Below are 24,121 nucleotides of genomic sequence, written 5' to 3'. Positions count from 1 at the left end.
TGCCCTACCCTCCTCCCATCTTTACAACTCTTGAGGATCCTTCTTCGTGCATAGGGTCAAATTTAGATTTTCAAATGTATTTTCCCAAAGAAACAACATCACAAGTGGTGGACTTTCTGTGGAACTTAACTATCATGTATAACATTCCGTCTCTGAAAAATGGCTTCCAAATACCTATTTAGTGTGAAATCTTTCTTCAAATGAAATCTAATATAAATTAGAAAAGGATGGATGTTTGCTTGGGTAGGAGGCTACTTTAGGTTCACAACTATTCCCTCCCTTTCTCCCCAAAATGTCAGCTCTGCAGAAGCTTTGAAGAACCCTGGGGTTGCACGGTGCCTGGTTTAAGGATATGAGCCCCTTGAAATTGTGCCTTGAGGTCCATCAAAGAATTCATACCACCCCATCCCCTCAAAAATGGTTCCCAACAGAATTAGTTCACAGTTACCATGTCTGTTACTATCAGTGATGGAGGAATTCATCAGGGTGAGAGAGGAAAAGGAAACCTGGAGTTTCTAGACATGGTTTCTTGGAGGAAGGTGTGGCTGCAGCAGAGTCTCCAAGAAGGAGAAAGATCTAGTGAGGAGAGGTAAGCAACAGGAGAAAAAGCCATGATACTGGATGCCAACAAGGGAACTAGAACTGGATTGGGGTTGTGGTCGGTAGACTAGAGGTGTCCCCAATAGCCCCACCTCCTGGGGTTGAATAATCCTCTTGAATAATCCCCTCTTCTTGAGGGTGGGCAGTACCTGTGATGTTTTTTCCCAATTATAGTTGCCATTCAATATTATTTTATATTGATTTCAAGTGTACAAATTGGTAGTGATTTGCTTTTAACCCACAGAATACAAGAGAGGTAATGGGATGTCACTTCCATGGTTAAGTTACATAAGATGGTGGTTTCCATCTTTCCAGTGGACTCTATTGCCATCTCCACCTGCACACGTTGATGAAGAAAGCTGCAGTGTTGGAGAGGCCTCTGTGGCCAGGAAGTGAGGGTAATACATTAGGCAGCTGGGTAGTGAGTCTTCAGTCCAGCTTCCCTGAAGGAACTAAGTTCTTCCAACAACAGTGTGAGAAAAAGCCTGGAACAGATACTTTCCCAGTTGAGCCTTCGAATGAGACCACAGTCCTGGCTGACCCATTGATTCCAGCTTTGTGAGAGACCAGGAAGTAGAGGGCCCAGCTAAACTAAGACCATATTTCTGACCCACAATAACTGTTAAATAACATGTGTGTGTTGTAAGTCATTGAGGCTTGTGGTAACTCACTACACAGCAATGGATGACTAATTCAGCATGTTCTTACCATCTCTGATCTGACCCTTGGCTTTCTTTTCTGTAAGGGATGGTAACACATGAACCACCTGTCAGGTTTTCTAGAGGATTAAATAAAACAAGAGGTAGGGAGCCAGCATTCTGCAAGGCTAGGGGTAGGTGTTCAATAAACAGGAACCACAGTTGCCGCCCCAACAACCACCATCAACCGTGCATAAATAACCCTCAGTACATTTTTACAAGCTCCTCCTGTTTGCCACTTAGTGGAAGAATCCATATAGCCCCATGTATTGCTCCCAGAAATTTATCTTCAGAATAAGGGCAAAAAGAATATAGACAAAACAAATCTCCAGATGCCTTAAGCTCCTCAGTTCCTTGGGTTGGCCCTGACTGCATGCTTCCCCTGACAATGCACCAAAGAAATTCCTGGGTCCAGGACTGTGGTTGGATGTGTGATATATACTAATTCATTTATCTTATGTCAGGAGGGAGAAGGGCAAATTTGTGCTAGTTTTTCAAGGCAGCATTTTCCTAAGTTACTCTAAAAAAAGAAAAAAAAGTTTCCATTTTCTTTATCACCCTTCCATGACATATAACCCCAAAACAGATGATAACCTTTGCATATTAGTTACTGTCTCATTGTAATACTTAAAATTAACAGGGTAAACATATATTCTGGACTGCTCTGCCAGAAAAGCTTGGCTGATCCAACAGATTTTAACTCTGTAGGACAAATTCTGCTAAATTTGTGTTTTCCTTTTTTTTTTTTTTTTTTTTTGTCCTGTCTTCCCTGGAGGAGTCTGAATTCAAAGTCATCACGAAAGACTCATAGCTGCCTTCTGCTCTCTGTATCATCACTTGCATCTCTCCTCCCTCGTAATTTCTCCAGCCATTTGATTAAATACATACACTCTCTCTCTCACACACACACAAATAAAGGATGCTGTCCACTTCTAAAATGGCAACACTATGATTGGGAAGTGGAGAAGTCATGAACGCATTTTCATTCATACTAATTACACTTTTGTCTACCTCTTCCATTCTGCTGAAGCCAGTAGAAGGACTTGCTGTTTTCACGTAATCACTGCTACAAAATGCAGTTAGTGAGTGATCTGTGAAAGGATTGAAGAACACTGAAGTGGGCTGGAAGCTGACAGAGAGGTCAGCTTTATACAGGTCCCTCTGGACTTGCATATTCAGTGACCTCTGAAAATGTAATTGATTACAAGGACATTTTAATGAAGTTATGGATACTTAGTGGTTTAGAAAAAAACAGATAAGAGATGGAAGAACATTTTTCCTTTGTTCAAAAGTAGATGCAATGGTTAAGTGTTTTGAGTGGGTAAATGGTAGTGTAAATACTTGCTGTGTAGAAGGTAGTTTAAAATGATGGTGGTTTAAATGGTAGTTTAAAATACTTGCGTGTAGTTAAAAATACTTGCTGTGTAGAAGGCAAAGAGGTAAATCTTTCAGGCACTGCTTGTTTTGTTACTCTGAAAAAGGAGAAGTTATTTCTCGAAAGTTCTACATTTATGTTCCTTGGTGTGACAGAATGCATTGCATTTTATTAGCTGTAGCCTTTGGCAGGTCAGATATAAATATGTTTTACTGTTACCATTAAATGAATGACTTCTAACAATTTGAACAATTCACCAACTAAGTTTAGATTCTTAAAGATTAAAAATAACCTTGGGTTTTTGGGACCATTGCTTCTTTATCTGGAAAATGGGGGTAATGTCATGGACTTGCCGTGTTTCTGTGAATTTTAGGTTGAAATAGTGTATGTGAAAATGCCTGGCACAAAACAGAGGTCCGTTTAAATGCTGGCGATGATGGTGAAGAAACGAGAGCAGAGAGCTGTGTATCTCGATTATTCCTATTGAAAGTTTCCTTAATGTAATCACCCCAGCAAGTCAACGTCCATGTGTTTTACGAGCTACTGCCTTTTCATAATTGAGCCAAAGCCCCTCCCCCTTTATTCATGTATTCATTTAGTGTGAGAAAACCAGCTTTCTCAAACTGAGCTTGGCTTTGTACAGAGTCTCAAACAGGCCAAATCTGCCTCTGATTCATTGGAGCAAATATGAGTAAAAGTCTTAGCAAGGACCTTGATTGGAAAGACGAGGTGGGGGATCCTGTTCCTTCTTTGTAGCCGAGAGACTCATTTGTTACATATGACCGAGGCAACAGGGTGATGGTTTGTCCACCATTAGCAGAGGACATGGTTAACCGAGTGTGCATGGTGGAGGGGGGCAGGTTTGAGAAACCATCTCTGGTCATAGATCAGCTCTGTGGCACGTTACCACTTAATTACCGTGGCTTTCCTGTCACTGGAGAGTATTTGTCAGATTTTAGAGCAATTAACATTATGAATAGTTGGGACTAAGGAAGAATGAGGGACTTCAACCCAACTTTATATTTTTAATAATTTTATGGAAATGTCTATTTTATGGGAAGATCTCCCCGGCAGAGGTAAATTACTACATTAATATGAATCCTTGGAATAAGGTAATGTGTGCTTGAACGTACACGGAGCGATTAATGGAATAATGCTTTCCAATTTTACCTTGGGAGCTGAAACCAAGCATGCTGACACCAGGTAATTACCAATAAAATATCTAGGAATCATTTTATTTGTAATTAACCAGGCTATTACTACCTCACCCCTGCATTGAAAGTTGTAAACAGAAGCATGCGCGCGTGCGTGCGCGTGCCACGCACACACACACACACACACACACCCCCCCAAGAATCAAGTCTCATTTAAGATTTCAACACCATCCACACTGTAGCTGAGGGAGACAGTGAAAATAAAGTTCAGGGTCATGAGCTCTGTGGGGCCTGGAAGACAAGCGAGGCCTCAGCACTCATATTCGACAGTCTGGGTCACAGACAACAGACAGGAAGAGACAGGAGTACCTGGCTTAGTGGACCCCTGTGAAGGCATGGAGCAGTGAAGCATGTTTAAGGACGTTCCTTTTGTTTACAGCCAGGTGGCACTCCCCCAGTATTCTCTGTGGTCTTTTTAAAATTCTCCGTAAACACAGAGCAATACTAAGATTTCCCCTAGTGGAGAGCTAGCATAACTTTGGCTCAAATAGGTTTGGAGCATGATGAAGTGTCTGCGAATGGATGCGTCAGGGCCTGAATAATATCTGAACACTTCTCAGGAGAAGAGCGATTAGGGGTGTCCATCTCTCAGCTGGGGAATCCTGCCAGTGGCAGCCTGCCACCACATACCTTGATTATCTAACTGTCACCTGAAAACAAAAGCAGCAGCCAGAACAATATGAAATGTAAAATGACTTGGTTGCTGCCATCTTTTTACTTTTATAGGGGAAAGGAATAAAAACTCAAAGCAATGATGCCTTTAGGAAAATCAGTACCTGGGATTCACCACAGTGTGACCTGGACCAGGCCACTTAGCATCCGAGAAGCAGTCCTTGGGCAGACACTAGGAATAGTTTTAATCAATTTAGCCTTTACCAATGCTGTTCAAAAGGGGACACTCTCCTTTTCAGGTTGGAAAATCTTTGCTTGTGCATGCAGACTGTGGATACTGCACGAGGACATTTTCTTTTGTTTCCATCACGGTATTTACAACACAGTCTGCAATGGGGAAATTGAACCTGTTTGTATGCAATCCGGCGGCAAAAAAGATAGTGAAATGGCCATAGACCTTTTTTTTTTCCTTTCTTTCAAGAAAACGTTTTGCTTTTCTTTGCGATCCCACGTGGAAGGGAAGCCAATTTCTGTTGCTAGCACTGTGCAGCAATGTTGCTTTGCTGGGTAAACGCACCTGGCTGCATGAGGCTCTCCCTGCCTTTGGGATCTCCAGACACTCATCACGTCCTGGCCAGGTTATCTGGGGCCTAGGTGACCAGCTCTTCAAGGGCAGGTGCTCTGCCCAGTTCAAGGTCTGGCACCGACGTTGTTAAATGACGTCCCCGGAGACCCCAAGAGAAGCCTACTGAAGCTAAATTCGCTTATACCATAGCTAAATCCCTCTTAAACGCACAGTCACACGTGAACCTCACGGGCATATCAGTGCCCAGAAAGGAGGCTCGCAGTCACCCATCAATGAATTTACGTGGGAGTGTGTCTTTCCCCGTGGGAGACGCTTGGGTGTAAAAAGATTTCTAGCACATGTTTACCCTGGAGAGGTTCACCTTTGAATTTGTACATCATTTATCTTATATTAAACCGGTGGAGGAAGCCATTGCTCTCTTTGATGGACCTCAGGTCCAGTGATGAAAAACTATAGACCTGAGGTCCTATTGAGGCTGCTCTGTAGATGGATTATTTATCGATAGTTGCAATTATAGTGACTGGCAGGCAGTGAAGAAATTTGAATAATTGTCATTAACTGCTGAACTCTTGTGATCTCAAAGGGACTTTAAAGGTCACTCGGGCACTTTGCAATATCACCGCTTAACGGGACTTCGGCTTTTGCTTGAATACCACAAATGATGGGGAACCTACCACCTGACAAGGCAGCCCATTTGGTATTTGAGTTGCTCTAATTCAGGGGTTGGCCAACAGTTTTGCAAAGGGCCACATACTAAATGCTGTAGGTTTAGTGGGCCATACAGTCTCTGTAGCAAATACTCAAGTCCGCTCTTGTAGCATGCACTCACCATAGACAACACATAAATGAGTGGACAGGCTGTGCTCCAATCACACTGTTGACGAAAGTCAGTGGGCCGGATTCGGCCTGTGAGCTGTAGGTCATCAATCACTGCTGTTATTCTTCCTTGTCCTGAAAATATCAATTGTCTCCCTGGTGACCTATTTCAACCTTGTAGGGCTGCACATGGAGCTAATCAGACTCTCTCCTATTATAATCTGAGGGAGTTATTTGAAGTTGATGATACCCTCTTTCCAAGTTATCTGCTTTCTTTTGTCCATTGCCCTCCTTTGTCCTCGATTGTCCTGATTCCAAGGCTCTCACCTCCTACTGAGTGTGGGCGGCTGGACCGGTTTGTTTTGATAACCGCTTGAATATGGGTGTAGCAGAGGAAGATTTCAGACCCTAAAACCTCCTTGCCTGCGCCAAAGCAGTTGTTTGAGTCCTCTTGACGTTATTTTACCTGTCTTTTATGTCACCCCCAAAACAGGCCCCGGCAATCCTGTTAGCATGAATGCAAATGGTTCAAACTGCTGCCCATTCCCGAGGCCGCAGGCTGTTTGGATGAGCCAAGCGAGCTCCCCTCCAGGCCCCTTGCTGACAGGGAGCTCTGCCGGGTAGATGCCACTGCTCCCTGGGCTGGTGTTTTTTTCTCTTTAAATTGGAGCTGCTAACACAGTCAGGTGAACTGGACTCAGGGAGGTGGACGTGCTTGGCGAACCATAAAGAGCCAAATAGAATTATTAGGAAATACCAGGACTGGGCCACACAGGAGGGCGTCGCAGATTCAAGCGGTGGGGTCTGCCAGGGCTCAGCTTTGAGGCTGAGGGGTCACCCCCCCCCATCCTCCCACGTATGTGATGAAGGCCAGTGAAAAATGGGATGTGAAAGGCTTTGAAAACTGCAAAGCATTGTAAAACACTGGAAGGTCATTAACAAGTAGAGCTGCTTTCCTAAACCATTTCTAGGGAATTCCTTTCTTCCTCCTTCCCAGACCCCACTTTCCCCCCTCCACATCGTACACTTACCTGGCTGAACTACACAGAGTTGTTCTCTAAAAATTACAACTAGGTTTGACTTTTCTCCGTGGGCTGTATTTTTTTAGTATTTGAAGTTCCCCCCAATTCACCTCCAGGGCCTTGCCAGTGCTATCTCTGTACATGGGACATTCTCCCCTTCTCCCCAACCCATTCCCTTCCACTTGGCTGACTCCCACTCACCTTGGAAAATGTCTCCATCAGAAAGTCTCCTAAATCCAGGGTGGGGGTCCTGCTTTGTGCGACCACACAGCCCGTAGGCACCACAGCACTGGGCCACACTGTCCTGCCAACTGGTATCTTTCTACTAGACTGACTGTGAGGGCCAGGGCTGAGGCGGCTTCACTACCAAATGTCTAGAGCCAACCAAGTGCTGGACACATAGTAAGTGCTCAATAAACATTTGTTAAATGAATGAATGCACAAATGAATGAATGAATGATTTTTTAAAAAAGCACCACCTGAGAATGGGTGAACTAGTCATGCCTAGCAATGCACCCATTACAGGTAGCTAAGCCCTCTGCCCTCCACAGCGTCCTCCACTGTGGCCCTGCAAAGTGCTGATGTTGGCACAGATCATGACCCCAATGACCCTATGAGTGATGGGAGGTGCCCTAGTCAAGCAGGACCTGTAAATCCTTACCCCGGTGGCTGCCTGGAGGCTGGGTCCTCTCCTCCAACTCCTGGCCCCACCTTCTCTCCCCATTCACCTATCCATAGGCCCAGCTCAGCGATGGCCTTACCTGCACCTTCAGGGAGGCGACCGGCCCTACTAGAGGCTGTGGCTTCCCCATCTCCATCCATCCTCTTGTTTTCCTGTCTTGGGTCTCTTAGCTCCTGCCCACATGTGCCACTGTTCAGAGCTATGCATGTCCCCACACTGTTCTCCTGATGAGCCTATTCCTGCTCCTGTCCCCTCCCCCCACCCCACACCTGCTCATGCCTGGAGACCCAACCCAAATGCCACCTCCTCTGTGTAGCCAGCTGCAGCCCCTGCAGACAGATGTGCCACTGTCACCTATGCCTCCTAGAGTCGTACTTGGTAATCCCTATAACATAGAGCTTCTCAATTCAAAACAGAATTGAAGGTCTGGTACTGATAATAACAGCGATCTTATACTGAGAGCTGACTCTGTTCCAGGAACTATCCTGGCAACTTTACACACGCATTTCATTTGTAACCCTACACGTCAGGTAGGCACTTTCTATATTATCATCACCTCCATTTTCCTTTATCCTGGCAGACAGGTAGAGTAATGGCTAAGAATGTGGGCTTCGGGGTCAGGGAGACCAGGCTGCACCTCCCGAGGCCATCATTTGCCAGCTGTGTGAATTTAGGGAACCTCTGTGAGCTTCCCTCTAAGAAGGGATAATGGCCTTACCTTACAAGCTTCGGGGAGGTTAAAACGGGCTCTTGGGTAAAACCCTTAGTACCTGGCATAGGTTAAGCGTCCATAAATGCCCCTAGGAGGGCCTAGAGGACAGAGGGCTTATCTAATTCACCTCTGCATCCCTAGTGCCCAGCACTGGGCCGGCCTTCAGTGGGTGCTCCTTGCAAATTGGAGGGGTGTTCCTCTACTGCACAGCAATGAACATCGGAAAGACGTGGCCCTGCTGATTTATGGGTTTCCTTGATCCCAATGTGCTGGTGCACACCCCACCTCTCCTGAGAAAAGCATGAGGGATGACACTGCAATGTACCTGCTGTCTTCTTGCCCCGCCCCATGCACGCACAATAAAGGGTGACATGCTGGCATCGGCTATGACACCAGCCAACGTTTTCCAAATCTCTGAGACCTGTGAATGAGATGCTTGTGCCGTCAAATCACATTTCCCCACAGGCTGCCCTGTTTCCTGGAATAGTGGGGCCCAGATTCTGGTTGGACATGGACTTCAGGCTCTGAGGTTTGCGTTTATTGTAAGCCCTGGGTTCCCAGATCAAATTAAATGTTCACTTACACCTGGACATTGGGAAGTCTGAGCAGAAGGAAGAGCCGGCTGCCGGTAGACACCAGGAAACAGTCCTTTCAGCGTTTTTATGGACCAGCTGCCTGGCTGCCAGTGCCCATAAAAATGGGTTGGGAAGTTCAGGCGTTGCTCCTAATTTCACTGGGAAATGTTGGATCCCAACTGTTGTGCGTGGACTGGGAGGCAAAGAGTTTTTCCATAAAAGTGTTGCCTTTGGGCCTTGGTTTCTTAAGACACAGATTTCTGTTTGGATGGGTTTGCAGGATTTTTCAGCAGGACTTATTGGCATCTCAAAAAAAAAAAAAAATTTTTTTTAAACTAATTACTGGAGAATCTGTCCTGTCACCTGGTCAACAAAACCCTCTTGGGCCCTGATATCTCCTAAAGCCTCTTATAGAAGGGATCTGTTCTATTGAGACCCACCAAGAATGTGGGGTGTTCTAGGGAAGGCATGATCCCTCTCCTTCTCTGCAAGGCCTGTCTTCTGACTCTTTCTCCCCCACATTCATACCAGAGAGGAAGAGAGAAAAGCAGGGTGGGGAAGGGGTATGGGCTCAGTCCTGGGGGTGAGGTGATGGGCGGTTCCTATACTGTAGCAGGAATGGGAGGTCTTCTGAGGAGTGGGGAAGTGTGACCCTTGCACTCAGCTGTTGTAGAGGGGGCAGCGGTGTGGGGTGGGAGCCTGGGAACCAGGAGGCCTGGTTCTGGATCCAGGCCAGCTTTGAGGCATGCGGTATGCTTGGGCAAGTTACCTCCCTCACAGGTGAAAACAGTGGTCCCTATGAGAACGGTTCAAGACCCTTGCCCCACTGTCCTGGGCGTTGGGGTGTGTTTTGGTGAAGTCCCAGATCAGGAGACAGGCTGCATACCTTGCAGCAAATACACGTTCATGGAGCACATTATGTGCTAGTACTTAGCTCTGAGCTTTGGGGACTAATACTCCATTTTACTGAAGATGTTAAGTAACTTCAAGAACACTGTACATACTGCAGGCAACTGGAAGGGTCCGGATTTGAATTCCAGTCTGAGAGGCCCAAATCCAGAAACAGGAAAGCTATCCCCGGGGCCCCAAAGGTGGGCAACTGGACACAGGGGCGGGGTGGGTAGGAGCCGCCAAGAAGATCGGTTTGATCACCACATAGCTGCCTGCAAACGCCCAGGTCTTCTTTCTGTTCTCAGAGAGGTAGGCGGAGCTCAGCGAAGGGAACTGGGAGACCTGTGCTTCCATGATGAAGAGACAGTCAGCGCAGGAGCAAAATGTCCAGGAAGGAGGGAGGGAGACCAGAGGAAGGGTGAGGCTGCTCCTGCACCTGCGTCCTCAGGTCCCCATGTACAGCACGTGGGTGGGAGCGTGCCACACACACCCACGCGCCCACAGCCACCTTCTCCACGCTCCTGCCCGGGCCGGGCCCATCTCCGTGTCTGTGGGTGCCTGGCCTCCACCGGCCACTTCGCCACCACCTGCTGCTGCATCCCCAGGGAGGGGGGAAGGAGCACTTCCATGCCTCTCCATATCCGCTCCCACCCAGCTCAGACCCCCAATCCTTCAGGGCCAGGCTGAGGCCACGTCTTCCCTGGGTCCCCTCCCCAGCGCCGGGGAGGAGGCAAAGGGAGGAGCTCCGGCCGCAGCCGCTTGCCCTCCCCACTCAGAAGCTCCCCCTCCCCTCGGCTGCCGCAGCCCCACTCGTCGCGCGCGTCAGCGTGGGCTCCCCGGAGCGAGTCGCTAGGTAACAGGGCTGGCTCCGCAGACCCGCGGCCGGGGAAGCCCGCGCGCGGCGTCAGCATCGGCGCGGTGGGACGCAGGGACCCTCTTCCCTCCGCGCCTGCAGACCCGGGTTGGCACGCAGCCCCCTCCTAGGATGACTTAACCTTCGCGATCGCAGCCGCCGGGGTTCCCCTCCCTTGCAGGGACCCCGACGCCGCCAGCCCCTTCCTCCTTCCCTGCTGGTGCGCTCTGCTCTGCGAGAGGCCGGGTGAGCGCCCCACCGCCTGGGTCTCCATCGTTGCTGGTAAGCTGCGCTCGGGGGCCAGGGCTGGGGCGGGGCGGGAACAGGGGGCGCGCAACGAGTGGGGCAGCTTCCGCCACCACGGTTGCCGGACCGGACATGTGCTAAAGTTTCTGGGGCTCCGCGCCCCGCTGGGCGCGCAGCGCAGGGCGCAGTGGCGTGGTGGGTGGGGCGGCGCGGTGCCGCTAGTCGCCCGGCGTCCCCGGCCCCCGCGGGGCGCAGCCCTCCGCGCTCTCACGTTCTACCTTTCTCTCTTTCCCTCCGCGCTCCCTCCCCGAGGTCCTCCCGCCGAGCCCCCACGCGGCGCATGAGGAGCCCCGGGGCGCCGCCCGGAGACGACTCGGCTGCGCGCACACCTCGCCAGCGGCTGACGGGGACATGTGCAGCGTGAACCCGGTCCTGCGCCCCGCGGCCAGCCCCAGCCGGCGGTGGCCAGCGGGTCGGCGCTGCCCGGGAGAATGAGGCAGGAGCTAGCTGCAGCCTCCTTTTTCTCCTGCTCCTCCTCCTCCTCCTCGCCTTCCTCCGGCTCCAGTGCCCCGGGCCCGGGCCGGGCTGTGGCTCTGCTGCGTGCCCCGCGCGCCCCCCGCCCGCCTCCGGATGCGCTGCTCGGTAAGACAGGCCCTCGGCCTCGGGAACAAAGCCCCTTCTCACTGCCGGGAGGCCGCCTCTGAGCCCCCTCCCTGGCCCCCACCCAGAGCCTGGAAGCCTCTGGGCTTCCCATTGAACCCCTCTATTCCCCTATTCCCCAAACCCTGCCTGGAGGCTGAACTGCCTGGACACCTGGGAGACCCGGTGCTTTCCTCCGCCATGGGGGAAGCAGATGCAGTCCTGACGCGCAGGCAGGAGTCTGTTTGGTCTAGATGAGCATATATGCATCCTGGGCTCAGACTCATTTGTGTGTGTGTGTTGGGGTGGTGGCGACCACTCATATGCAGTAGCCATGTAATGAAGGTCCAGGCTCTGCTGGCTAGTGTGCCTCAAAACCACTCGAGGAAGTAGATTTCTTCCTTCCATGGCTCAGATTTGGAAACTGAGGCCCAGAGAGGTTGGTTGAATGACTTAATCAAGGTCACAAGGTCAGGAAGTGGGAGACCAGGATGGGAGCCCAGGGAACTCTTTCTGCTTCTCCACCCAGCTGATCCCCTGGTAGCACACACACCTGTCCCATTTCTTCTACTAACTGCTTCCTCCAGGAGTTAGTGCATGTATGTGTGAAAATATCTGTGTGATGAGTATCTGCTGAGATGAAATAAATGGCTGGCAGCATGTTTTGTCCATCCCTCCATCAAGTGTCTGCTGACCCCTGATGTGGGCTGTAAGTGTAAAGCTACTTCTGTTCATAATATGTTCCCCTGGGTGCTGTCTCTTCTGGGATCCTGATTCTCCCAGGCCGTGGAGGGAAGGGAAGGGCAGTGTTCAGTTCCTCCCATGTGCCCCTTCCGTGCTGTGTGTGCCCAGCACATGCTCAGCCTCAGAACCACGTCCCAAGCCTTTCTGTGAGGTGAGGGCACGCCGAGGCTACCTGCCCCTGGTTGTGTAAGTCTTGGAGATGGTTACTTAACAGGCGCAGGGGCTGATCCCAGATGGCCACTGGGCAGGAGCCGACCCTGTCAGAAATTTTATCTTGGTTCCCAGTTGCCAACCCTCCATGTCAGCCGTTCCTCACACAGCCCAGAAGAAAAGGGGAGGGTGTGTCAGTGTAGAGGTGAGGCTTTCTGTTTGCCCCCCAGTTCTCTGGTTTGCAGCTTTTAACTCTTTGCTAAGTGCATTGAGGTCGGTCCTGAGGGGGGAAGCCGCACGGAAGCATTTGATTCTGGTCTGAGCGGCTTGTCTAATCGGTTGAGTCACCAAGTGTTGGGCTTGGTTGTCTGCACAACTTGTACAGTGTTGGTGTCAGTGCAGGGAAAGTCGCTTAGCAATAAGGGGCCTCAGTTTCCCTGTTCATAGAAGGAGCAGAGTCAGACTGGATGACCTCTCAGATCCCTTCCAACTAAACAATTCTACGAGTGGGAGAAACGTGGATTACAGGCCTGGGGTGTGTGAGCTGATCAGACACATACATTTGAACTGATATCTCTGCACTGAATAGGTTGTTGATTTCCAAGAAGAGGATGTGATGGGGAAAGAGCTGCAAGATTCACCCAAAGGAGATGCAGTGCAAGCAGTGCTTTGGTGGATTATCTATTAAAGCATGGTGGCTGTAAAATGTCCCATGGTGCCAGATTGGGGTTATGGGATAGGTGAGGCATTTCATTTGGAGAGATGACATTGCCCCTAAGAACTGATGAAATCCAATGTATCAGCCCGATGTCCTGCCGGCTACAAAGCGGCAAGCTGGTGAGCCTGCCTCGCTCTTACGGACAGAAGCCCTTATAGTTGAATAGGTAAAACCTTCTCACTTAAACAATTAGGGCACATAAATAAAGTCAGTTTTAGGCTCTCCCCACTCTGTTGTTTGCTGGTTATACTAGTGACAGGTGACACTTGGCTAAGCAGGGACAGAGGGACTGTGACAAGAAAGGTGGGCCACAAGGTTGTTTAGACCCTGTCTTAGTCTTTGCCTGTTGATTACAACTAAATTCATCAACTTGACCTATGGGCCCTTAATGGGGTTGTCACAGGTCTTTTAAGGATGTGGATTCATGAACCTTTTAAAGTGCTACTGGATCCCAAAGGAAATGGACATGTCTCACTTTCTTCCCCAGAAACGAAGCTCCCTGCTAGTTTGGTGACTGTTTGAAATTCACAAAACCAGAGCAGAGCTTTCATTTTGAAAAGCTCATAGGGTCTGCACACGGCAAGTAATGCATCTTATGTGGGCATATTAATCTCCCAGCCTTGTATGTTTCAGCTGTTCATGACGAACTGGTGAGGCTTTGAATAAAAATGAATGCAGAGAAACAATCTTCATTAACTTACTTTTGAAAATGATAATGTAATTAGGAAAGGAAGGTTTTTATGCCATGTATCATACTGCTGATACCCAAAGCCAGATTGCACAGTAAAATATTACTCCCACTCCTGATAGCTAGTTTGTAATTCATCAGTTCTCTCCCATTTATCCACCCTTTGCCCCGGCGTGAACATGTGCAGTCAAGAATACATCCTCCCGTTTCAGTATGCTTTGTCTTAAACTCAGTTCTTTTCTGGAAGATCTCAAAGGCTGAGCTCTTCCACACCATCCATATAATGGCCTCGTGTTAAAATACGTTTTTGGTGCCTTAGATTTCTTTTGGGAGAAGAAGATGGTTATGACAAATGAACAGTACAAGACAGCGCCCTTGTTGGCCTCCCATTTCTGACTCGGAAGTCTAGGTCATAAACCCTTTTGATGGGAACTTACTTGCCCAGCACTGAGACCCCAGTTTGAGTGCTATGGCATTTGTGCAATAGTAAGGGTGTGCAGAGGCACCTATGGGGGGTACCGAGGAAAATACCATCCTCCAGAGGCCGGGAAACCTGAGTGGGAGTTATTCCTGACTCTGTTGTTAATTGACTTTGCAACCTAGCACAAGTTATTCCCGTTCTCTAGGTCTCAATTTATATATATGCAACGAGTGCGTATGTTTGCATGCGTCTCTGTCGACGTACATGTGTGTAAGTTAGTACCAGGCGAGCCCATCCAACTCTGAGCTCAAAGAGTCCTCAGACTTTGGATGCAGCTGGTTATTAATAGCTGCAGAATGCTCCGTACTCTAAGGTTACATAACATTTCCAATTAGACATCCATATAAACAGTAAGGAACGGGTCATTATAAAAGATGCTACTTATGGCCCTCTGTGTGGACTCTGAATGCGTGACGATAGAACTTCCATCTTAAAGGCGATTGTGCCAGCTTCCCCATCAGGGGAAGTTCCTTGCCCCATGGAGGCTCAGCATACGTCTGAGAGGGCTAGGATGAACTGTGACCCTGTAGGGTCCATGTGGCAGGAGCCCCAGGAGCCATTATGTAATGTGGGTCAATGGGGTAGGAGAAATTTGGCGATCTAGCTGTAGAGCTCCAGGTCTAGGGCACTTGGAGGTTTTGCCTCATCTCCGGCTGTTCCTGGAAGGTAAAGAGGGGAAGTATGTAATTACTGTTTGCAGTTGTTTTGACAACGGAAAGTACTTTAATTAGAGACTTGAACTCAGCCGAAGCTGAAAAACAGTGAGACGTTCATAGATTTGGCAGTGGTATTTTTGCCGGGTTCTCTGTGCAGGCTTCTTGTAACATTGAAGTATTCTGTTGTCTGGGGTGAGGTTTCCTAGCGAAGCTGCAGTCATTGTCAGATAAGAGGCCAGAGAGGAAATGGTGGGAGAGAGGAGCCTCTACTCCTTAAACATTTTGTGCTCGTGACTGCCAAGCAGAGATCGTTAACCCCGTGTTCTAGATGGGGCACCCAGGCTCAGAGAGCAGAAGTGTGTTGCTTCTGCCCCACAGTTATTCAGTGGAAGAACCAAGCACGATTTCAAATTCACTCTCCTAATGTTTTAATCACCCCACGCACACCTCGTTTCCTCTGCTGCTGCAGTGTGTCTGGCAACCAGCGTGTGTCCTCCATCCCAGATTTCTAAGTAACACCACAGCCCCGAGAAAGCAGGCAGATCTGATGTGCGTAACGTACAGATTTGGCTTTCGACGATTTCTGAATTCACGGGGCTTTGTTTTCACTCTCTGTCAAATGTATTAGATTCCAAACCTATCTGATACCCAAAAAGGGTTAGTGTTGGTGGTGCTTTGGGGGGAGCTAAGATAACTCCATTAGGTCCCGTGTCTCTTGGGACGTGATCACAAGCTGGCATGTGGAATGTTCTAGAAGGCTTTGCTAACCTGCACGTCTCGAAAAGGGCCACAGAATAAAAGTTATGTAACAGAAGGTTTTGGAAAGAGCATGACTCCTCCTCCAGGAGGCCACAGGAGTCAGTCCTCCTCAAAATAACAAACTAGAGAAGGAAGTCAGAGGGACACATTCAAGAACTCGAAGATTCACCTACAGCTCTCATGAATTTCCAGGACTTAGGAGGAAATGTAGGTTTTGAAGAACTTTCCAAGCCACCGAACAGAGATGCCGGCCTACCATACGTGTCGTGTGGCCTTCAGAAGCCCACCCAGCTCAGCACGGCTGCTGCTGTTCTTTGCTGATGGGCTCCACATGTGGATGGGTGTCATCCAGGACCAAACGGTCCAGAATTCTGTTTGCAACACACCATTTGCAGAGAGTAAAGGGACGTTGCTGGTCACCCGTCCTCACGTTCTCGTAATGATACTCAAGCTGGTTCTCCCGGCCGGCAGTTTCAAATCCCCCCAGCCCAGATGCTGGCCTTGCCCATGGCACGTGAGTGATGTCTTAACAAGCAGGACCCTCTCTCCCCCTGTCTTGGATTACTAGATTGCTTATAGGCCAAGAGCTTCAAGTTTCGTGATAGGTGATTAACAAGAAAGAGCAGAGAGGATGAGTTGGAAAAAATTCAATTGTGATTCATCTCTCATCTCTAAAAATACCAAAACACCCTAGCAGCCAGCACAGTTTTTTGATTTGGTGAATCAGAAATAACTTTGCATGTCCCCACTGAGACCCATAGAGTCTACAGTTTTGTCCCCAAATCTTGGGAGAGCAGTTGCCCAGTAGCTTCAGCCCTGGGCCAGATTTCCAGTACATATGGCTGTTGGATGGCAGAAAATGCAAAAGTAGCCATACAGAGGCGTGGGAGGTGGGTAAAGGCAAGAAGGCAGTGAAATCATGGCCTGAGTTTTGTCCTTACTGTGCGCAGTTATTTGGACACGGTTTAAGGAGAAATGATTTACTATCCATTCCCACCATCAAGAATCACAGAATGTGATTTAAGAATGTTTTCGTGCTGTCTTCCTGTGTGGTTTACGACAAGTAGAGATGGCAGTTAACACGGGGTTAAAAGCCTCCACCTTTGCAAGCCCTCCTCCTGAACTAAGAGCGGTGTGTCTTGGTATTTGCGAGGCTAAACGCTTCCGCAGACGAGCATTATTGAAAGCTGAATCACAAGGTCAGATAGTGGTGTTTGGGAGGCCTGATGTATTCCCAGCCGGTTCAGTTTCTTAGTAATCTGTGGTGAACGGCTGTGTGTACCTCATTTAGCATCCCAACGCTGAAGAGCAAGTTGGGAATGGCCAGTGCCTCACATTTTCCCATCATCCCAGGTTTTCAGCCTGGTGCTAATACAGTCTGGGGTCCTGACCAACACCCCACTTCATTCTGCCACCGATAAACGATTCAAGTTCATATTGGCCTTGACGTGACCCCCTCCCCAAAGATTTTTTACCCCTTTTAATATAGAAAAATGGATGATAATGACAATCATCTTTTAATGATTGCTAGCAACAATTATGTATATCTTTAAGTAAAGGGAATGTGCTTTGAGAGCATAATGCACAAACTTAAAATGATTTATGAATGCATACAGTTCCTGCTAACTTGCTAAGAGGGAGTTATTGAATACTTCTAAAAACATAAGCCCAGCTTTGCCATGTTAAGACCTGAAGGTGGAAAGGGAAGCCCACACCTAGTGTCTTCTATATGGGACCCAAGAGTGGAAAAATATACCTGGTTTCTAAAGGGGAACATTGAGACCTTCCTCAGTTGGTTTTACCAAGATCCATATTGCATCAGTCCGAAAATTCCCTGTAGATGCTGATGCTGCTTCTGTACAAGGGCCAGTTGTCCTCAGAGCTGGTCCAGAACATTCCTGTGGAGTTTTGAACACTGTTCCATCCACCTGTCCAGGCATGGAGCCGTCTCCATCAGGGGTGTACCTTCCTCTGGTCCTGCCTACATGGCTCCTGTTCCCATGAACCTGGGATGTCACCCACTGCCCCTTTAAGGGTACATTAAAAATCTGGAGAACTTGGCTGCTGCAATGGACAAAGGAGGCTGGTGGGGAGAGCCCAGGCTGGGAGCCAAAGGCCTTGTTTGTCAGCTCTGCCACCTTCTCTCTCATCTCACCTAGCTGTAGAGACAAGCTGACACCCTACTCTTGTCCTCCATTGATTTCCCTGGCTGTCAAGTGCAAGGATTAGGCCATTGCAGTGTTTTTTTCCAGGTGTGATCTGAGGACTGCTTCCGGGAGAGCATCGTGTGAACTTACTAAAATACAGATTCCTGGGCCTCATGGCAGACCTGTTGAATCAGCACCTCCAGGTTAGGGGCCTAGAGTCTGTCTTTCTAACACTCTCCCCAGTAATTCTCATCTCTGAAATTCGAGAACCACTGACTGTCACAGATGACTGAGAATGCTGCTTCCTGCTCCCAAGTACTCAGAATATGCCCCCTCCCTGCTGGCCACTCTCTGCACTTCTGCCCATCACCGTGCCACCCAGGCCACCACCTCTCTCCTAACTGCTCTTTCTGCTTCCTCTCTGTCCTCTACCCTGTTTCCAGCGGGCACCTAGAGGGAGCCTTGTAAAGGGCCATGACACCCCTCTGCTCAGAGCTCCCCAGTCTCCCTCTCTCCCCAGGAGCAATGGTCAGTGACTGTTTGAAGGCCTCCAGGGCCCTGCACAGTCTGGCCCTGGGTCTGACCACCTTTCCTGCCTCCTTGCTTCTCCCCTTCTAGCCCCACTGGCTTCCGTGCTGGTCTTAAAACCCACACAGCTGCTAGGCATTCATGCTGTGAGAGCCCATGGGACCTGGAGACGGACAAGGCAGGGTGACGGAGGGTGGGGAACGGCCCTGAGGAGCTGCCGTTTTCTGTCCCACCACTGCTTTGACAGCTCGTACAGACAGATGCGCATAGTTGCTCTTAAGCTCGCGGGGGCAAATCTCAGCTTCCAGGCCCTCCAGCATAGTACGAGTTGTTTCAGGAGCAACCCTTTCACTCGGTACCACCTTATAGGGTAACTCCTTACTGGGCTGGATTGTCAACGTGGGTCTAGAAATCTCTTTCGGAGGAAGTTTCTAGAAATAAGCTGAACCTCCTCCCCACCCGTGGGCTGCACAGGTTTTTCAGCCACTGTGAATCCCAATGCTCTGTCCATCCCCCTTCTCTCTCTTCCTCCACAAGCGTTTGCAGAGCACCAGCGATGTCCAGGCACTGTTCCAGGCCCCTGGAGGAGAGAATCTGCTCGGTTTCATCTCTCACATGCGCTTTCATACAGATGGAACAGTGCGGCCTGGATGGCAGTCCTCTGGCCTCTACCTTCTCCCACCGAGGAAGAGGGGCTCTGGGCAGTTTGTCAGAGCTCTCCTGGGCCTGGGTTAAGCAAACTGCACTTAGAAATACTGATCGCCTGGCGAGCAGGACGGAGAGAAGGACCATCGCCTAAGATCTATCTCCGAGGCGAGCTGAGTGCTAACTGGGTGGAGACATAGGAGAGATAAGCAGTTTGGTAGACGAGCTGTGGTCAGTGCATGGCGCTCGTCTGGGTTTCCTGAACCTACCTGGCTCTGTAGTATTATCAGCATGAGAAAGGCCACGAAAACTCAGACCGTTCTGGGTCCTGCCCATTGAGGGTGCTCCTCCTCGAAGGTTATGGAGGGAAGCATTTTCACTCAGTGTTGGTCTTCATGCAGATTTCTGCGGCAGACACCTTCACTGAGAGGCTGTCAGGCAGGGTGGTGTGGAGGACGAGGGAAACAAGACGTTTCAGGGGCTCGGATGGCGGGGGAACGTGTTATGTAACTACCTGTAGCTAATCAGAGTGCTTGATGTGCCCTGAGAAGGCAGAGGTGGGAAAGATGGGTTTGGATGAGAGAGGTTGGAGGCATTTGACATGAGCCTTGAGAGATGAGTTAGGAATGTGTCAAGCAGAGACTAGGGGGAAAGCGTTCCAGGAAGGAGTGAAAGTATGAGCAAAGCAGAGGGTGGATGCCGGACACAGGTAAGCAGGTGTTGTTGTAGCACCATGGAGTCTGTCTGTGGAAGCGGGTTTCTCTGTCCTGCCTGATGGGAGGGGGTCTTGAATGCAGGTTAAGGTTGTGCCATGTCTTATGGTGATGGAGAGCCATGGGAGGTGGTTGAGTGAGGGTGCTGGTTGTAAAGGGATAGTCCTGTTTCATGCTCCCCCTATAACTTCTATATTATAGTGAAGATGTGTGAAATGTTCAGGAAGGTGTACTGTGCAGGAGGGAGCTTGACTGTTGGTAGGACCTCCCGGCCTCGCTTCTCTGATCAGGCTGGTTCCTCTCGTCTCTGTCTGGTGAATGATCCTCCAGGCACTGCTGCCCAGACCCAGCTCCACTGACCCTCCTGGGGCTGGGAGGGGGGAGCGAGGTAGCCGCTGGCTCTGGCACTTGCTGCCCAGCCATCATGGACTCCAGCCAATAGGAAATGGAGCGGGCAGTGTCCCAGCTTGATTCACCGAGCCGTGGGTCTCCCTGTGCCTCTGCAAACGCATTCAGGCTGCTCCTGGCCTAAAAACAATGCTTCCAGACCTACATCCACAGCTGAGAAAATCCAGGGCATGCATTCGCCGGCCAGCTTCCCTGAGCTTCCCCCAACAGCCGGCTTAATGGACGGGAAAGGGGGTCAGTGTCAGCAACCAAAATGTTTACCTCTCTGTGACCATTTGCTTTGAAATTAACATGCTTGGCAGAGCAGGTGACTTCTGCAGAGCTGGCAGAGTACATGGGGCCTGAGGAAGACTGCCCTAAGGGTTATTAGAGGTTATGCCACCTCTGTCTTTGATCTCTACCATCACATTGCTAAGGGGAAGAGAGGAAGAAGGGGAAAAAAGCATGTTCCACAGGCCAGTGGGCAAATTCTTAGCTGTTTCTGGGGAGTTTGGCCCTGGCAAAGAGCCTTCTTCAGGCCTGGTTGACTGCCAAATTGTGCCAAGGGCAATGCACCCCCGGCAGTTTGAAGAACTGCTGCCTGTTGGGGAATTCACTACATTGAAATGTAAGCCAGAGAAAGGAATGCAGCTCTACCCACTCATTGGCCCCTTCTACAGGCCAACAAACCGAGGCCCAGAGAGATGAAGCAACAGGCCCAACGTGGAACAAGGGGCTAATAGCTGAGCGGGGCATCAAATCATCTGGAGTCGGTCATGACCTCTGAGGCTGGCCAATGCCATGTTGGCAGAAGTCCATGTGGAAATGGACAGTTTGTACTCACACCGCCTTGCCACCAACCAGGCATGGAGGATGTGGCTTTCTCCTTGTTCCTTTGCCTTTTCTCTTGGAAGCCAGCCCCAGAGCCAGGGTCCTGGGTAACCAGAGTTAGAAGGGGCTGGGCATGACCCTACATCTCTGGCCCTTTGGTTGCTCCTTTGGTTGTGAAAGCTTGTGTGGGTTTTTAATGCAAGGAGAGAGCATATCGCAGCAAATCAGAATGGTTCTCAGGATCTAGGCATGGAAACAAATGAGGCTGAGGTCTCTTTTTGGAGCTCTGGATATCATGAAAAGCCCCATAAGTTGTCTCGGGAAAGCCTGTTGCCCTGGCTTTCAAATACCCGTTTAGCCCAAAGCTAGTTATTATACGTCTCGGCCTCTTTCTTTCAACTGTCTGTTTCCTGGATCTCAGCACCATGGACAGAACTTGCTCAGCTCCGGTAGTTGCCTCTAAACAGTTGAGTGTGGGGTGTGGTGTAGTCTGGAAGGTAACTCAGCTGAGTTTCTGGAAAGACCTGGCTCTTCTGACTCTTTATTCTCCTTCTTAAGCGTGTGCTCCCAAATGCATGAGAAGCTGCTGGCAATACTGTTGGCTGACTTCACAACAGTGAAACCTTCAAGACTTTATTAGGCAGATATGCAAGTACAGTTCCCATTCATAAAATGTATCTGTCACAGCCCTACTCAATATGAAGGAATTACTTGCAAACTTTCCCAGGTTATCACCTGCACACTTGGTAAATATATGTATTAGATAAACAACCTTGAGAGACCCATACGTTATTGCATTTCAGGACAGAAGTAATCTGCCTGCTGGCAAATTTCACAGGTTTCACCACCTTATTTACTCTTCTTTTAATGAAAGAGAAGAGCAGAGCCATGAAAACGGACCTCATGGGATGGGATGCTAAACGTTTTTGGAAACTGTGTGGGTGCCATGTGGAGATTATTGTGAAGACATCTCGAGTGTCTGACCTCAGTCGCTTTTGTTTTTCCGGTCAGGGACCTAGTACCTCCCAGACTGGAATGGCGGTTCTTCCACGAGATTCTGATGGCTGTCACAGCTGCTTCCAGCGGCTATGTGTGCCTTATTTGAAACTATTCTCAGGGTCAATCTGTGGAGCATCTCATTCACTGTGTGATTCTTGGACAATTTAGTCTTTGCAAGCCCTGTTTCTCTTCTATACAACGGCCATAACAATAGCAGTTAAACATAGCCATAGCTTTTATATACTAAGTGCTTATTTTGGGTGGAGAATCTGTGCTAAAGAAGTATTTCCCATGGACTATTTCATTTAATCTGAGTAACAGCGCAATTGAGTAGTTACTTTTATTATCCCCATTTTACAGATGAGGAAACTAAGACCGCGAGTATTTATTGCTGCATGTGAAATACCTCCAAATGGTGGCTTCAAACACTAGTCATCCTTTATTTTGTTCATGAGTCCAGGGGCTGCCTGGGCTCAGCTAGGTGGTTCTGCTGGAGACCTCAGGTGAGATGGCAGTCGGACTGTGGCTGGGGCTAGGATCATCTGGAAGGCTTCCTCCCTCGCCTGTTTGGCCCCTTGGGCTGGGAAGATGCACGCAGCCTTGGGGCAAGGGGAGGCTGGCACAGCTGGGGCTCCTTGGATCTCTCCATGTGGTCCCTCCAACGTAATGAGCCAGGCTAGCTGGACGTCCTCCCCTGTGGCTCAGGGCTGTGATGCGTGAGTCCCAAGAAAGAGTAAGCAGGGGAGGGTGTGTGTGTGTCTGTCTATCTCCTGGTACGGCCGAGCCTCGAAAATTGCGTAAGGTCACTAACTGCATATTCCCTTCCGTAGAAGCAAGTCACTAAGGTGGCCCACATTGGAGCCCATGTAGATGGAAGGAACATCGAAGAATTTTCAGCACATTTTAAGCCACCAGGGAGAGCTTAGGTGACTTACACAAGGTAGACAAGGGAAAGTGGTAGAGTGAGGTGTGACCCAGGCGGTCCGATCCCGAGCTCACCCTGGCTTTCCTCTGACATTTTTAAACACTGAGTGCCTTATGTTCCCTGCAGAAATCAGAGCTCCATAAACGCCTGTGCTCCTCCCCGTTCACTTCCAGGCAGCTTCCCCGAGGAAGCAAGCAAAGCCAGGTGTCTGCTCCGTGGCTTAGCCGCTCCTCCTAACCTGCTCTTCCTGCCCTCACCTCCCTCCCCTTCACCAGGACCATGTTCTCATCTTCTGGGGCCCCAGGCACTTTGCCTCGTGGGCCCCTCCTCCATTAAAAAGTGTCAGAAATGATATCTTGTGACTGAGTTGATATAAAGATGCACATTTTAATATTACATATTAAAACAGTCTCTTCTAAGTGAAAGTTCATTTTTTTCCTTCTCATTTTGAAAGAAGTGAACACATTTTCATGGGTTCTGGGCACTATGTCTGCTGCATCTAATGGAGGAGTCACACCTGCCGGTACCGACCACCTGCCCCCGGCTTCCCCTCCGGCCTCCTCTCCCTCCTTTACCCCTCTTCTCTCCCCCCCTTGCCTGCACTGCTCTACTCTTTATGCTGGTCCCCACTTTGCAGGCCATCCTGCTCCCCTGGACTGAACCCCCAAGTGCTCGTCTGTATCCCCTGGGCTAGTACTGAAGCTGGAACGGAATGTTCCCAGTGGCGCTGGGTCTCCTCGCTGTCCTGGCCCTTCACGGGGAAGGCCTATCTCATGATAAGGCACTTCAGCAAAGACTTCTTCTCATGAGCAGTCACCCCGTCCGGTTTCTGGCTTGTCTCTAAAAGCAGAACCCCCGAAGGTCCTCACTTCTCGTTTCCATGAAAGCTTTACAGAGGTGGCAGCGCGGAGACGGTTTCTTTCAGGGCTGCTGCCTGAGGTCGTGTATCTTGGTTAGCACATGGGGTGGCAAGAATCAGACACCCCCAGCCAGCTCATCAGCACCCTCTCGTCCATCTAGAAACTTCTTATTGAGCAATTGCTCTGTGGCAATAAGACTTACCGGGTCTCTGTCCTCATGGAACTTAGAGGCACAGACCCATGAATTATTATAAGCAATGGGAGATTTTTGATAAAGCATTTCGTGGAAACCAAAGCCAGAAGTCAGTCTGGCTTCACGAAGAAGAAACGATCACTGAAAAATCAGCAGCAGCAACCAAGTTGTCTCCC

At 49.4% G+C, this 24,121-nt stretch overlaps 1 long non-coding RNA gene across 6 annotated transcripts in view; it reads left to right on the top strand.

The window, feature by feature from the left end:
* Positions 1–10,145: 10,145 nt before the first annotated feature.
* LOC109455023 (protein TUNAR) overlaps positions 10,146–24,121 on the top strand; it is a 46,855-nt gene continuing 32,879 nt past the window's right edge. For 4 of the 6 annotated variants that reach the window (XR_012494533.1, XR_012494535.1, XR_012494532.1 and 1 more), the window contains exons 1-2: positions 10,146–10,918; positions 11,195–11,524. This is a non-coding gene — a long non-coding RNA (protein TUNAR). Of the gene's footprint in view, positions 10,919–11,194; positions 11,525–19,658; positions 19,747–24,121 lie in introns of those variants that run through there. The other 2 variants (XR_002138554.2, XR_012494534.1) reach the window with 2 other exon arrangements.

Source organism: Rhinolophus sinicus, linkage group LG03, assembly GCF_036562045.2.
Source record: "Rhinolophus sinicus isolate RSC01 linkage group LG03, ASM3656204v1, whole genome shotgun sequence".
Lineage (NCBI taxonomy): Eukaryota > Metazoa > Chordata > Mammalia > Chiroptera > Rhinolophidae > Rhinolophus > Rhinolophus sinicus.
This window is presented reverse-complemented; position numbering and strand designations above follow the sequence as displayed.